The sequence below is a fragment of the Mustela nivalis genome, assembly GCF_964662115.1.
Source record: "Mustela nivalis genome assembly, chromosome: 14".
NCBI classification, from domain to species: domain Eukaryota; kingdom Metazoa; phylum Chordata; class Mammalia; order Carnivora; family Mustelidae; genus Mustela; species Mustela nivalis.
In genome coordinates, this window is record NC_139033.1 from 58,828,488 (window position 1) to 58,844,290 (window position 15,803).

At 39.1% G+C, this 15,803-nt stretch overlaps 1 long non-coding RNA gene across 1 annotated transcript; it reads left to right on the top strand.

The window, feature by feature from the left end:
- The first annotated feature begins 1,435 nt into the window (after window positions 1-1,435).
- On the top strand, window positions 1,436-2,579 carry LOC309847833. The gene is made up of 2 exons (XR_014302662.1): window positions 1,436-1,877; window positions 1,922-2,579. It is a non-coding gene; the product is annotated as an uncharacterized lncRNA (long non-coding RNA).
- Window positions 2,580-15,803: the final 13,224 nt, after the last annotated feature.

Here is a 15,803-nt window from a genome sequence, read left to right on the forward strand (position 1 = left end):
GTAGAGAGTGGAGGTGGGGAAGACAGGAATCCAGAAGGAATTGTGGAGAGACGACAAGAGAACTCAGGGTTTAAGGGCCATCTGAAGTCACTCTGAAACAAGCAAGTCTCTCCCCTTACTGTAAAAGCACTCAACACGTGATGTGACAGAGCTCTAAAGACAGGCTTTGTAGTGGGGTTTTGTGGAGCAACAAGGGACAGGGCCCATTCATCAGGCAGTTAAGGAAATGCCTGCTAACAGGAGTAATCTTACAAATTGGCTACTTAGAAGAGCATTGAGTATTTTCAATCTTGTGGTGTCTTGAAAGAACTTTCAATCTCAACTGAGATTTTTCCATTTAAGATTCATACCCCTAAGCCTGATTTCCAGAAGACTCCATTAAAATGCAAATACCTGTTAAAACCCTGATAACCTACTGTAATCAGTAACCTACTATAATCAGTAATACTTCACAAGTATAAGCACCTTGTGAGAGCAAGGCTTTACTTGGAATGGGACCCAAACACTTTGCTTAGAGGGGAGATGAGGGGTGCTTGCAGGAGGAGCAGAAATGGGGTCAAGGGGCTGAATGGGCCAAAGAAAAACTTAGCCTGTTACAGACTTTTGCTTAGGGTCAACACTGTTTGGTAATATTCTATTACTCCTTCCCAGGATTATTTGGCCTCAAGAAACGAGATTGCATGTCGTTTTCCCCTTTCTCCCCAGTGTTTCTCCTTTGATTTGTAAGCTGTGCTAGAAGTCTGCTTTCTTAACTTCAACATTTCTTCCTTCCTTGGTGATTGAATTAATTATTCTGTACTTGGTGGCAGAAAGGGACACATCTGAGAATTAGATGTTTTTGTGAAAGGCAAAAAATGAAATGTTCTCTTTTGCATTTAAACAGAATGTCTTGCTTCAGTAAACATTCCAGGAGGATTATCCTTTGAAGACTATTACTATCTGTTGATTAGAAAGTCTGATTTCAAAATAACTTTTTAACCAGAGAAGGGACATTTAGCTGGGAGAGGCACATCTAATTTTACTACAGAACCTTGGTACATGGCATATAAAGGATGAGGAGGAGGCATTTCCGAGGGAGGCCTCTGTAATTGCAAGAGGAGGACAGGCTATGGTGTGGGCTGGAGGGAGCCAGGCTTGCCCAAGTCTGGAGCCAGTGGAGCAGACCCCGTCCCTGCTGGGGCTGCCTTAGTTTGTTCTACTTTGCATCCCAGCAACCCTATAGGGGGAACTGCACGAAATTGAGGAAAGCTCAAAAGACCTCATTCAAAAACACTGAAGATTCAAAACGGCGCAAAACAGCTCTTGTTAATAGCAGGGTTGCGTACTTCTCTGACACTGCTGCTTGCACTGTTGGGTCTTTTTTTTTTTTTTTAATATTTTATTTATCTATTTGACAGAGATCACAAGTAGGCAGAGAGAGAGAGAGAGAGAGAGAGAAGCAGGCTCCCCGCTGAGCAGAGAGCCCAATGCGGGACTCGATCCCAGGACCCCGAGATCATGACCTGAGCCGAAGGCAGCGGCTTAACCCACTGAGCCACCCAGGCGCCCACACTGTTGGGTCTTGTGCTACTGTCTCCAACTCTGCATTCAGTGACGTCTTGTATTGGCAATTGGAACTGCCCATAGTGGAATATTTACCCCAGGGGCATCAAATACTACATATTAGGGCTTGATGTATTGATTTTTGCTGTTTACTCTAGATCTTGAAAGCAGTGGAGAAAATGTTAATAATGCAGATTAAGTTCAAAAGTGTTACATGAAGGTAGCTGTTAAATTACAAATAGCACAAATACTTGAAGAATTATTCCTCCAGGATCTGAGAACTATTTGGCGAGATCAGCAAAGAAGTTGCTCAAGTTATTGATGTACAACATCAGGTGAGGATTAGCATATCATCAGGTGAGGATTAGCATATCATCAGGTGAGGATTAGCATATCTTCTCATGTTTTTCTTCCCCCTTCACATAAACAAAAATCTCAATCAAGGGTCATACTGGATTATTTTCATTTGTTAATTGCAAGATAGGTTGGTTGTCCAAGAGCTTGGCAAAACTCAACAAGGGCCCTATGTAAGGATCACTAGGCTATATGAAATTTGCAATATAGAATATTGCCCTTTTTATTATTTGTCAGTTGTGTGCTATGAAGACTTTATATCTGCTTTAAAAGTCCCCCCCACCCCCGCTGTAATTTGATAGACATTTACCAGCATATCTTTGGGTATGGACATAGACCATAAAAAGTTTAGTATTCTGACATCCACATTGCAGTTAACCAGGAGCTGAAGCATCTTCTGGAATATTCCAGGCTTTAGGACTCAATAGGGCAGTGATTTGCAAAGTGTGTGGTCCTAATTGTTTACTACTAGAAATGTAACTCCAGAGGATACTTCCCCAGAGATTGGTGGTCTACCTGCTTAGATCAATTTTGTTGGTCTGGTTTGAATATGGAATCTTGTTCTTGTTGTTGATGTTTATTTGTTTGTTGTTTTTAAATCTAGTGGTTTTAACAAGCCCTCCTGACGCTGAAGAGGGGACCTGTACACTACACTTTTGGAAACATGGCCTTTGGGACCCTGAGAAGCACTGTGTCTGGATGCAGATTTTTATTAAGTTTGTTTCTATATAGTTTTTGGTCACATCATAGAAATTATTCTTCTTCAAAAGTTCTAAGTGACTAGGCCAGCATTTTAAACATATACCCCTAACATATGACAAATTGTTCAAAGATTAATTTTCTACTTAAGGATATTGAAAGAAAAATTGAGTTTACAATAGCTGTTTGCTCAATTAAAGTGAACAGTGGTGCTGCGGGTAACATTCAATCCCAGCTTGCCTGTCACTTTATTATTTCTTGGCTGTTGATCATAAGTACCAGATCTTACTAGTTTTGGGTGTTTCCAGTTTTGCTCTTCACAGTAACTGGATTCTTTTGGGCAGGTATTTGTAGTCTCTGCTAGAGATTATAGGTAGGATGACCACGTAAGTCTTTACCCAAAATGAGATAATTTGAGATTGAAAGGAGGCGCTATTAATAATCACAGTGGGACAGGGGCACCTGGGTGGCTGAGTGGGTTAAAGCCTCTGCCTTCGGCTCAGCTCATGGTCTCAGGGTCCTGGGTTCGAGCCCTGCATCGGGCTCACTGCTCAGTGGGGAGCCTGCTTCATCCTCTCTCTCTCTCTGCCTGCCTCTCTGCCTACTTGTGATGTCTGTCAAATAAATAAATCTTAAAAAAAAAAAATCACAGTGGGACAAACAGACATAAACTGAGTCCATTCCAGGCACACTAATATGTGTTCATATTAGCTTAGGGTTTCCTTCCTCTCAGGCTATTTGTTGACTGGTGCATTACAATGAATTCTGCTACGTGTACAAATACTGCACATTCATAAGGCTGCTATAAGCTTCATTCTTAGATGCTTGGAGAAGTTCTAGTTCCCTGCTTTTTTGGCAGAAATGTTCACTCAGTTCAGATGTGATGATGAGTGGCAAGATTCAGCTAATCTTCAGATTGGAGTCAGTGACAGAATTCCTTGATCCTTAAGTGGCCTGAACCAGGACTGAATTTTTGTCCTAAGCGGAGATTGTCACTCCCGGGGGTATGGATTACTGGCCTATTTAGATTCTTATACCCTTTCCATGTAATTGTGGAAGAACTTGTACATACTTAGTATTTCTAGCCATTACACATATCTTGAATCACTTACATCACCTTTATGTTGGTAATACTCTCCCATGCTAAGTGAGGCTGCTGATATTTGAAAGGTTTGGATAGCCATTTTTGGATTATGGGCTGACAAGATATTCAATGGCTAAATAACTACCCCTGGGTTAGGTACCTCAGATGTTTTTTAGCTACTCCTAGGTGGTTAAAATGAATTAATTTATTTATCACCCTTTGGTAAGCTATTTTCTTTCTTTTTAAGATTATTTAGAGACAACAGTGAGAAGGGGAGAAGGAGAGAGAGAATCTCAAGCAGACTCTCTGTTGAATGCAGAGCTGTCACAGGGGTCCATCCCATGACCCCAAGATCATGACCTGAGTGGAAGTCAAGAGTTGGGTGCTTATGGGACGCCTGGGGGGCTCTGTTGGCTAAGCGTCTGCCTTTGGCTCAAGTCATGATCGTAGGTCCTGAGATCAAGCTCCGCATTGGGTTTCCTCCTCAGTGAGGAGTCTGCTTCCCCCTCCCCTCTGCTTGCAGCTCCCCGTGCTTGTACGTTCTCTTTTTTGATATCTCTCAAGATAAATAAATCTTAAAAAAAAAAAAAAAAAGAAAAGCTGGACCCTTAACCAACTGAGCCACCCACACACCCGTGGTGAACTATTTTAAAGCAAATTATACTCAATAAAATGTTTGGTGGTAATTTAAGTACATGACTCTAGATGTACCAGGATGGAATATTTCTTCTTAGATTGATAAGAACTGTAATAATGGGATGCCTGAGTGGCTCATTTGGCTAAGAATCTGCCTTTGGCTCAGGTCATGATCCCAGCGTCCTGAGATCAAGTCCCACATCAGGCTCCTTGCTCAGTGGGGAGCCTGCTTCTCCTTCTGCTTGTGCTCTTTCTCTCTCTGTCAAATAAATAAAATCTTTTAAAAAAAGCCCAAAACTGTAGTAAGACTTAAGTCTTCAAGCACAGTATTCTAAGACGGTATTTCCCAGAATGTTTCCCACTGAGTAGGATGTTAATAGATAATAGATGAAAAGAAAGAAGAGTTCCCTGACTATAAAAATTAGAGGTTTCTTTACTGCTCATGTGCATCATGGGAGTTTCCCAAACATATTCAACTAGGAATCATCCCTTCCTTGTCAAGCATTTCTCAGAACTAGTGATATGCTCATAAAGTAAATATGGATAAGCTTTTTCTGTAAAGTATTAGACAGCCATTCAGGCCTGGGGGGGTACATACAATCTCTGGCTGCCAGTTTGTACATGAATGGGCGTGGTTGTTTTTGTAACTAAACACCTGTTTCTGTAAGTAAGAGAACAGTAAGTGTTAATTCGTTTTAAAACTAAATGACATCATTAGTACATCTTGGGAACCTGGACAGGACCAGAGAATAAAGGAGGAAAAAGGAGAGAGGACTGAACATAAGGAGAAGGAATGTCTCCTTCCTCTGTGGCAGGTTTCACGAAGACTTGGCAAGTGATACTCAAAACCATCTACATCCACTAGAGGGCATCAGGAATGCAATTTTCCTTGGGTGCCGTTCTCAACTTTTGCTTTTAAAATGTTGAAATTAGCATTTGATGACGTAGCATTTAGTGGAGTTTGGTTTAGCATTTTTCTTTGCTACAGAGAATTAGAATCAGGCAAGTTAATGATAATTTACCAACCTAACATATCAACGATATTAACCCAGGAGATATTTCATAATTAAAAGGATTATGGACTTTTTAGTAGTCTTTACATTATCTGGAGAATCAAGATGGATGGATTCTCTAGAAATATTTTATATCTTTTTTTTTATTGGGTGGGAAGGGGCAAAGGGAGAGGGAGAGAAAGATTCTTAAGCAGGCTCGACATGGGCTTGATCTTAGGACCCTGAGATCATGACCTAAGTCAAAATCAAGAGTCTGATGTTTATCCAGGGTGGCTGAGCCACCCAGGCACCCAAGATTTTACTTATCTATCTATCTATCTATCTATCTATCTATCTATCTATTTGTTTATTTATTTATATTCATTCATTCATTCAATTTTATTAAAAGATTTTATTTTTTTATTTGCGAGAGAGAAAGAGTACAAGCAGGGGAAGGGCAGAAGGAGAAGCAGACTCTCTGCTATCAGAGAGTCCAACATGGGGCTTGATCTCAGGACCCCTGGATCATGACCTGAGTCAAGGGCAGACACTTAACCAACTGGGCCACCCAGATGCCCAAAGCTTTTAATATCTTAAGACACGGTAAAGTTTTACTGATCAGAGAGTCATTTAAACTTGTCATAGTAGAGGGGCGCCTAGGTGTGGCTCAGTCTGTCAAGTGGCTGTCTTTGGCTCAGGTCATAATCCCAGGGTTCTGGGATCGAGCCCCACATTGGACTCCCTGCTCAGCGGAGAGCCTGCTTCTCTCTCTCCCTCTGCCTGCTGCTCTATCTACTTGTGCTCACTATCTCTCTGTCAAATAAATAAAATATTTTTTAAAAATTTGTCATATTGCCATCTAAAATGGAGGCTAAAATTGGAAATTGTTAAGTCAACCAAGCCTCTGATAAATGATGAGGGTAAGAATTCCTCAATTTGGGGTTACCTGCCTGGGTCAGATTATGAGACTCTTGATTTCCATGCTGTGAGTGCCAGCCCACATTGGATGTAGAGATTACTTACTTAAAAATAAAACCTTAAAAAAAAAAAAGAATTCTTCCATCTCCACTTGTTGACTATGGACAAATCTTTTAACTTCTTTACTTCCGTGTGTGTGTGTGTGTGTGTGTGTGTGTGTGTGTGTGTGTGTATCAGTGACTGACAGGTAATAATTAATACGTGTTTTCAAATATGATTTACTTAAATTCCCTTTGAGAATGTCCTTCATAAGGTCTTCTAACAGATGCAGTTTGAAATGGCTGCGTAAACCGTAAACCCATAATCTATTCTATCTATAGCAGCCATTGCACTATTTTAAGTTTCCAGTTTTGTTCAAGATTATAGGCTTTATTTTGATTGCAGGCTTGGGCTCATGCACATTAACCATGAGGTTTGCTTCCTTCATATCATCCCCTAATACCTATAGCCATGCTGGATGCACCGTAGAAATGCTTTTGAAGAATTGATTAAATTACCTTTTGTCCATTACAACCTGAATGAATTTCATGATTAGCAGTGCCAATATACAACAGCTCTTCAATGGCTTTAATATAACATGTATGGAATGCTTTATAAATAATAATATTCATAATCCTGGCACTTAGTTTGCTAAAAATGAGCTTTCAAAACTGAATTCACTTAATTGTGTGCACAGGAATTCATTTTCTTGTTTAAAGAATGGGAAAAATGGTAAAAACTGAACCTTTTACCCATGACAAAAAGTTTAAGGAATTTAGGAGAGTGGAAACACTAGATTTGATTCTGTATTGTGTTTTCCTGCCAACATTGTCATTAAAAGTGATTGTATAGAAGTTTTAATGTGTCCTTTATCCAACAAATATTAATAGACTCTTTATCTGGCACTATTTTTTGGGCTAGAAACACTATCCTGGGCACTGGCTGCAGGGATATCTAATGTTAATTTAAGAGATTAATTTTTCTAAGATTTTATTTATTTATTTGACAGACAGAGATCACAAGTAGGCAGAGAGGTAGGCAGTGAGAGAGAGAGAGAGGGGAAAGCAGGTTCCCTGGTCAGCGGAGAGCCTGATGCAGGGCTCGATCCCAGGAGCCTGGGATCATGACCTGAGCTGAAGGCAGAGGCTTTAACCCACTGAGCCACCCAGGCGCCCCAAGAGATTAGTTTTTAGCTTAACAGAGATAGCAGTCTTTAGACAACAACTGTATGAGTACTGCATTTGTGAAGAACCAGAATTTAATTTTGAAAGATGCAGGAAAATGTTTTGCTATGTACATTTACTAGACCAAGCAGTGAAATATTTTGTTCACATTTTTCTGGTTATTACATTTAAATTCTTTAAAGACTAAATTCTTTACTTACGTACTGTAAAATTAATTGCTTTTTGACAAACATATGTAGTCCTGTGACTGCCATCACTCCAGACACAGAACAGTTCCACCACCTCCTCAAATTCCCTCCTGCTGCCCTTTTACTTCAGTTTTCTGCAGCTGTCATAACAAGGTACTGCAAACTGGCTGGATCACACAACAGAAATTTACTGTCACAGTTCTGGAGGTTGGAAGTTCAAGGTGTTGGCAGTGTTGGTTCCCTTTCTGAGTGAGAATCTGAGAATCTGTTCCATGCTTCTCCTCTGGCTTCTGGTGATTTGTTGGCAGTCTTTGGCTGTTCCTTGGCATGTGGAAGCATCCCTCTGTCCTCACCTTCGTCTTCATGTGGTGTGTCCATGTCTTTGTCCCAGCTTCCCCTTTTTATAAGGACACCAGTTGTTTGGGACTGGGGGCCCACCCTACTCCAGTGTGACTTCATCTTAGCTAATGACACCAGCAATGACCCTGCTTATAAATAAGGTCACATTCTGAGGTACTGAGGGGTCAGGACTTAAACATATGAATTTTGGGGGACGCAATTCAACCCATAATGATAGTCAACCACTCCCCTAACCCTCAGTCTCTGGCTACCACGGACCTGTTCTGTTTTTTAAGTGTTCCTTTTCCAAAATGTCATATAAATAGAATTATACAGTATATGTACCCTTGTCTCTGGCTTCTTTCATTTAGCATACTACATTTGAGAAACACATTGTGTTTCTTGTTTGTTTTTAAAAAGATGTTATTTTATTTATTTGATATAGAGAGAGCGGCAGGCAGAGGCAGAAGCAGCTTCCCTGCTGACGTGGGGCTTGACCCCAGGATCCTGGGATCATGACCTGAGCTGAAAGCAGACACTTAAGGAGTGAGCCACCCAGGCGCCCCCATAGACACTGTTTTATGTATGTGTCAGTAGTTTATTTTTATTGTTGAGGATTATTCCAGGATGTGCTAAGTTTGTTTATCCACTCACTAGTTCAAGGACAGTTGAGTTATTACCAGTTTTTGGAGATCATAAATAAACTTGTTATAAACATTCACATTCACGTTTTTATGTGAAATAGTTTTGACTTCTTTTTGGTAAATTCCTAGGAGAATACTCTTCAGTTCCATCCGTGTTGTTGCAAACGGCAAGATTTCATTCATTGTTATGGCTAATATTCCATTGTGTATGTGCACCACATCTTTTCTTTGTCCACTCATCAGTTGATGGACATGTGGGCGGTTACAAATGTACTCTTAATCTCCTTCATCTATCTCACCCATCCTCCGACCTACCTCCCCTCTGGTAACCATCAGCTTGTTCTTTATAGTTAAGGGTCCACATAAAGTATCATGTCATCTGTGAAGAGAGAGTTTGACTTCTTTGCCAGTTTGAATTGTTTTATTTCTTTTTGTTGTCTGATTGCTGAGGCTAGAACTTTTAGTACTATGTTGAATAGCAGTAGTGATAGTAGACATCCATGCTATGTTCCTGACCTTAGGGAAAAGCTCTCAGTTTTTCCCCATTGAGAATGATATTCACTGTGGGCTTTTCATAGATGGCTTTTATGATATTGAGGTATGCTCTCTCTATCCCTACACTGTGGAGAGTCTTAAGAAAGGATGCTGTATTTTGTCAAATGCTTTTTATGCATCTATTGAGAGGATCATATGGCTCTTGTCCTTTCTTTTAGTAATGTAGTGTATTGCATTGATTGATTTGTGGATGTTGAACACCGTTGCAGCCCAGGAATAAATCCCACTCAGTCGAAATGAATAATCCTTTCAATGTAGTGTTGGATCCTATTGGTTAGTATCTTGGTGAGGATTTTTGTATCCATGTTCACCAGGGATATTGGTCTGTAATTCTCCTTTTTGGCAGGATCTTTGTCTGGTTTGGGGATCGAAGTAATGCTGGCCTCATAGAAAGTCTTTGGAAGTTTTCCTTCCATTTCTATTTTTTGAAACAGCTTCAGAAAAATAGGTATTAATTCTTCTTTAAAAGTATAGTAGAATTCTCCTGGGAAGCCATCCAGCCCTGGACTCTTGTTTGTTGGGAGATTTTTGATTACTGTTTTAATTTCCTTACTGGTTATGTGTCTGTTCAGGTTTTCTATTTCTTCCTGTTTTAGTAGTTTATACCAGTAGTTTGGTAGTTTATACATCTCTAGTAATGCATCCATTTCTTCCAGATGCTTAATTTGTTAGCATATAGTTTCTCATAATATGTTCTTATAATTGTTTTGGTTGTAATATCTCCTCTTTCACTCATGATTGTATTTCTCTTTTGTTTTTGATAAGTCTGGCTAGAGTTTTATCAATCTTAGTAATTCTTTCAACGAACCAGCTCCTAGTTTTTTTTTTTTTTTAATCTGTTCTACTGTTCTTTTGGTTTCTATTTCATTGGTTTCTGTCTCAATCTTTATTAATTTTCTTCTCTGGCTGGGTTTAGGCTTTGTTTGCTGTTCTTTTTCCAGCTCCTTTAGGTATAGGGTTAGGTTGTGTATTTGAGAACTTTCCCTTTCTTGTTTCTTGAGAAAGGCTTGTATTGCTATATACTTCCCTCTTAGGACCTCCTTTCCTTCATCCCAAATGTTTTGAACAGTTGTGCTTTCATTTCCATTTGTTTCTATGAATTTTTTTTCCATGAATTTTTAACATTCTTTAATTTCCTGGGTGACCCATTCATTCTTTAGTAGGCTGCTCTTTAGCCTCCATGTATCTGAGTTCTTTCCAAATTTCCTTTTGTGTTTGAGTTCTAGTTTCAAACCATTGTAGTCTGAAAATATGCAGGGAATGTTCCCAGTCTTTTGGTACTGGTTGAGACTTGATTTGTGATCCAGGATGTGATCTATTCTGGAGCATGTTCAATGTGCACTAGAGAAGAATATGTATTCTGTTGTTTTGGGATGTAATGTTCTGAATATATCTGTGATGTCCCTCTGGTCCAGTGTATCATTTAAAGCCTTTATTTCCCTATCGATCTTTTGCTTAGATGATCTTTCCAATTCAGTAAGGGGGGGTGTTAAAGTCCTCTACTATTATTGTCAATGTTTTTCTTTGATTTTGTTATTAATTGGTTATGTAATTGGCTGCCCCCATGTTAGGGGCATAGATATTTTATTATTTTCTTTATTGTGTTATGTTAGTCACCATAAAATACATCATTAGTTTTTGATGCAGTGTTCCAAGATTCATTGTTTAGGTACAACACCCACTGCTCCATGCAATATGTGCCCTCCTTAGTAGTCATCACCAGGCTCACCCATCCACCAACCTCCCTCCCCTCTAAAACCTTTGTAGTGTTTCTCAGAGTCCATAATAAGGGCACAGTTATTTAAAATTGCTATATCTTCTTGTTGTACAGACCCTTTAAGTATGATATAGTGTCCTTCCTCAACTTATTCTAGGCTTTAGCTTAAAATCTAATTTGTCTGATATAAGGATTGCCACCCCAGCTTTCTTTTGATGTCCATGGTAAATGCTTTACACTCCCTTACTTTAAATCTGGAGGTGCCTTTGGGTCTAAAATGAGTCTTACAGACAACATATTGATGGATCTTGTTTTTTGTTTTTGTTTTAATCCATTCTGATACCCTGTGTCTTTAATTGGGGCATTTAGTCCACTTACACTCAGGGTAACTATTGAAAGATAAGAATTTAGTGCCATTGAATTGCCTGAAGGTGACTGTTACTTATATTGTCTCTGTTCTTTTCTGATGTATGTTACATTTAGGTTCTCTCTTTGCTTAGAAGACCCCTTTCAATATTCCCTGTAGGGCTGGTTTGCTATATGAAAACTCTTTTAGTTTTTGTTTGTCCTGGAAACTTTTTATTTCTCCTGTTTGCAGTGACAGCCTAGCTGAATATAGTATTCTTGGCTGAATATTTTTCTCACTTAGTTCTCTGAATATATCATGCCAGACCTCTCTGGCCTGCCAGGTCTCTGTGGATAGGTCTGCTGCCAATCTAATATTTCTACCTTTGTAGGTTATAGACCTCTGTCCAGAGCTGCTGTCAGAATTTTCTCTTTATCTCTGAGACTTGTAAGTTTTATTATTAGGTGATGGGCTGTTGACCTATTTTTATTGGTTTTGAGGGGGGTTCTCTGTGCCTCCTGGGTTTTGATGCTTGTTTCCTTCCCCAAATTAGGGAAGTTTTCTTCTATAATTTGCTCCAATATACCTTATTCCACCCCCCACTTTCTTCTTCTTCTGGGATCCCAATTATTCTAATATTGTTTAATCTTATCATATCACTCAAATTCTCACCTCGTGATCCTGTAGTTGTTTATCTCTCTTTTTCTAAACTTCTTTATTCTCCATCATTTGGTCTTCTATATCACTAATTCTCTCTTCTGCCTCACTTATCCTAGCAGTAAGTCTCCATTTTTTATTGCACCTCATTAATAGCTTTTAAAAATTTCAACTTAGTTGGATTTTAGTTCTTTTATTTCTCCAGAAAGGGATTCTCTAGTATTTTCTATGCTTTTTTCAAGCCCAGCTAGTATATTTATAATCATCATTCTGAACTCTAGGTTTGACATCTTACTAATGTCTGTAGTCTGTATTGATTAGGTCTTTAGCAGTTGGTACTCCCTCTTTTTTTTTTTTTTTTTCCACCTTGTCTTTTTCTGCAGATGAATGAGAGAACAAAATGCTGAGAGGGTAACAATGACCCCAGAAAAATATACACTAAACTCAGATATGAAACCAGAGGGAAAAGAGGGGAAAAAAATATGATCAGGCTGGTAAATAGAACAGAGCCACACACTTGATTTTGGGTGTATTTTGTTCTGTTAGGAGGAACTGCCTCCCAAAATTTTAAAGAAAGAAAAACTTACATATATACAAAAATAAGAGTAAATATGATGAAGGGATGGAGGATGACTGTAAAGATGAACATTTAAAAAGATTTTTAAAAAGGAATTGATAAGAAGTTTGTTGAATAAAGAAAGAAAAAATTTAAAAAAAAAAGGAGAGAATGTGATCAGGTGGGAGACTAGAATATAGACTTATGCTAGATTTAGGGTATATTTTGGTCTGTTAGAAGAAACTGTTTCCCAAAATTTTAATGAAAGAAAAACTTATATGTATACAAAAAAGTTAAATACAATGAAGGGAAAAATATGAATATTAAAATGAAAATTAAAGATTTTTTAAAAGTTACTGATAAGATGTTGGTTAAATAGGAAAGAGGAAAAATTTTAAAAAATGGAAAAAGAAAAAAAAATAAAGAAAATTAAAAGAATTTAACTTTATGAGACTAAAGAATCACAGGAAAAAGGCCCTGAATTCTATGTGCTGTATTCCTCTAGCTCTGGAGTTTTGCTGTTCTCATTGATTGGTAAAACTTGGTCTTGCCTAGATGTTCTTGCTGATCTTCTGGGGGAGAGTCCTCTTGCAGTGATTCTCAAATGTCTTTGCCTGAGGTGGAATTGTACCACTCTTGCCAGGGGCCAGTCTAAGTAATCTTCTTGGGTTTGCTCTTGGCAGCTTTTTTTCCCTGAAAGCTTTCTGTAAAGCTTTGGAAGACAAGAATGGAAATGGTGGTCTCTCAATCTCCAGCCTGGAGGAACTGAGAGCTTGGTGTCCTCTCTTCAGTGAGCCCTCAGAGAAAAGCCATCAATCACTTCTGTCTCCCTGGTCTCTGGCCATGCTCCATGCTCACCTAGGCTTGTGACTGAGCATTTCTACCTCTGCCAACCACCTGTTTGGAGTCTTCAAACCCAGCAGATTCCTGCAGCACAATCCCACACTGCTCCTTGCAGGGAAAGAAGTGGAGTCTGCCCAGATCTGCCATTTAATGGGGTTCCTCCTCAAAGAGCAGTGGTCCAACTGTGCCAGGGATCATAGTTTATGGCAACACTGAGTTGAGAACCCTCTTCTTGGCTCTGTCTTTGCATCTGGTTTCCCTGCTCTAATACCTGGGAACCCTGCCACACTCAGGCACCCCCAGTCTTTCTGTGACCCCGAGGGACCTGAAACCACACTGTCCCAGAGAAGGCTCCACCCCCCACTTAGCCACTAGAATAATGTTCCTCAGTGCAGCAAACTTCTAAAAGTTCTGATTTCATGCTCTACTGCTGTCACTTGCCCGGAGCCAGCTACTGGAGCCTCCCTCCCACCACGATCTATCTTCCAGTATATTGCCTTGGATTCACTTCACACATCCTACCTTCCAGAAAGTGGTCACTTTTGTATTCATAGAATTGCTGCTATTCCTTTCTTTGATCTCCTGTTGAGTTTGTAGGTGTTCAGAATGGTTTGATAACTACGTAGCTGAATTCTTGGCACCAGATGAAATTTAGGTCTCCTACTCCTCCACCTCCTGAGACTCATTTTGAACACGGAGATACATCCAGACTGAAAGTGAAGGAATGGAGAACCATCTTTCATACTAATGTACCTCAAAAGAAAGTGGGATAGCCATTTTTATATCAGACAAATTAGATTTTAAGTTAAAAACTGTAGTCAGAGATAGAGAAGGACACTATATCAATCTTTTTAAAAAAATATTTTATTTATTTATTTGACAGAGACCACAAGTAGACAGAGATGCAGGCAGAGAGAGAGAGGAGGAAGCAGTCTTCCTGCTGAGCCGAGCGCCCCATGTGGGACTTGATCCCAGGATCCTGAGATCATGACCTAAGCTGAAGGCAGAGGCTTAACCCACTGAGCCACCCAGGTGCCCAGACACTATATCAGTCTCAAAGGGTCTATAAAACAAAAAGATCTAAAAACTGTAAATATCTATGCCCCCAACATGAAAGTAGCCAACTACATAAAGCAACTGTTAATTAAACAAAGAGACATATTGATAAGAATATGTTAATTGTAAGGGATCATAACACCCCACTTTCAGCAACAGACAGATCATCTAAGCAGGAAATCAACAAAGAAACAAGAGCTTTGAATGACACACTGGTCCAAATGAACCTCATAGATATATACAGAACATTCCACCCTAAAACAACAGAATACTCAATTCTTCTTGAGCACACATGTAACTTTCTCCAGAATAGACCACATACTGGGTCACAAATATGGTATCAACCAATACCAGAAGATTGAGATTATTCCCTGTATATTCTCATACCACTTTGAAACTGGAACTCAGTCACAACAAAAAGTTTAGAAGAAATTCAAACACTTTGAAGCTAAAGACCATCCTGATCAAGAATGTTGGGTTCAACCAGGAAATCAAATAAGAACCTAAACAATTCATGAAAACCAATGAATTAAAAAACCCATCAGTCCAAAACTTAGTGGATATAGCAAAGGCAGTCTTAAGGAGGAAATACATAGCCATCCAAGCCTCATTCAAAAAAATACAAAAATCCAGAATACACAAAACCTATTTCCACCTTGAAGAACTGGAGAATCAATAACAAATTAAGCCTACCCCCATGCATGAGGAGGGAAATGATTAATATTAGAGCAGAGATCAATGAATTAGAAACCAGAGATACAGAAGAACACATTAATGAAACTAGAAGCTAGTTCTTTGAAAGAGTTAATAAGACTGAAAGACCACTGGCCAAACTATTCCAAAAGAAAAGAGAAAGGACCCAAATTAATACAATTATGAATGAAAGGGGAGAGATAGTGACTAACACCAAGGAAATAGAAACAATCATCAGACTTTATTATCAACAACTATATGCCAATAAGTTAAGCAACCTAGAAGAAATGGATGCATTCCTGGAAACCTATAAACTTCCAAGACTGAAACAGGAAGAAATTGACAACCTGAATAGACCAATATCTAGTAATGAGATTGAAGCAGTGATCAAAAACCTCCCAAAAAACAAGGTCCAGGACTCAATAGATTCCCTGAGGAATTCTACCAAACATCCAAGGAAGAAATAATACCTATTCTCCTGAAACTGTTTAAAAAAATAGAAACCAAAGGAAAACTTACAGACTCTTTCTATGAAGCCAGCGTTACCTTGGTCCCCAAACCAGGAAAAGACCCCATCAAAAAGGAGAATTTCAGACCAATATCCCTGATAAATATTGGTGCCAAGATTATCAACAAGATCCTAGCTAATAGGATCCAACGGTACATTAAAAAGATTATCCACCATGACCAGGTGGGATTTATCTCTGGGATGCAAGGGTGATTCAACATTCACAAACCAATCAATGTGATAGAACAAATCA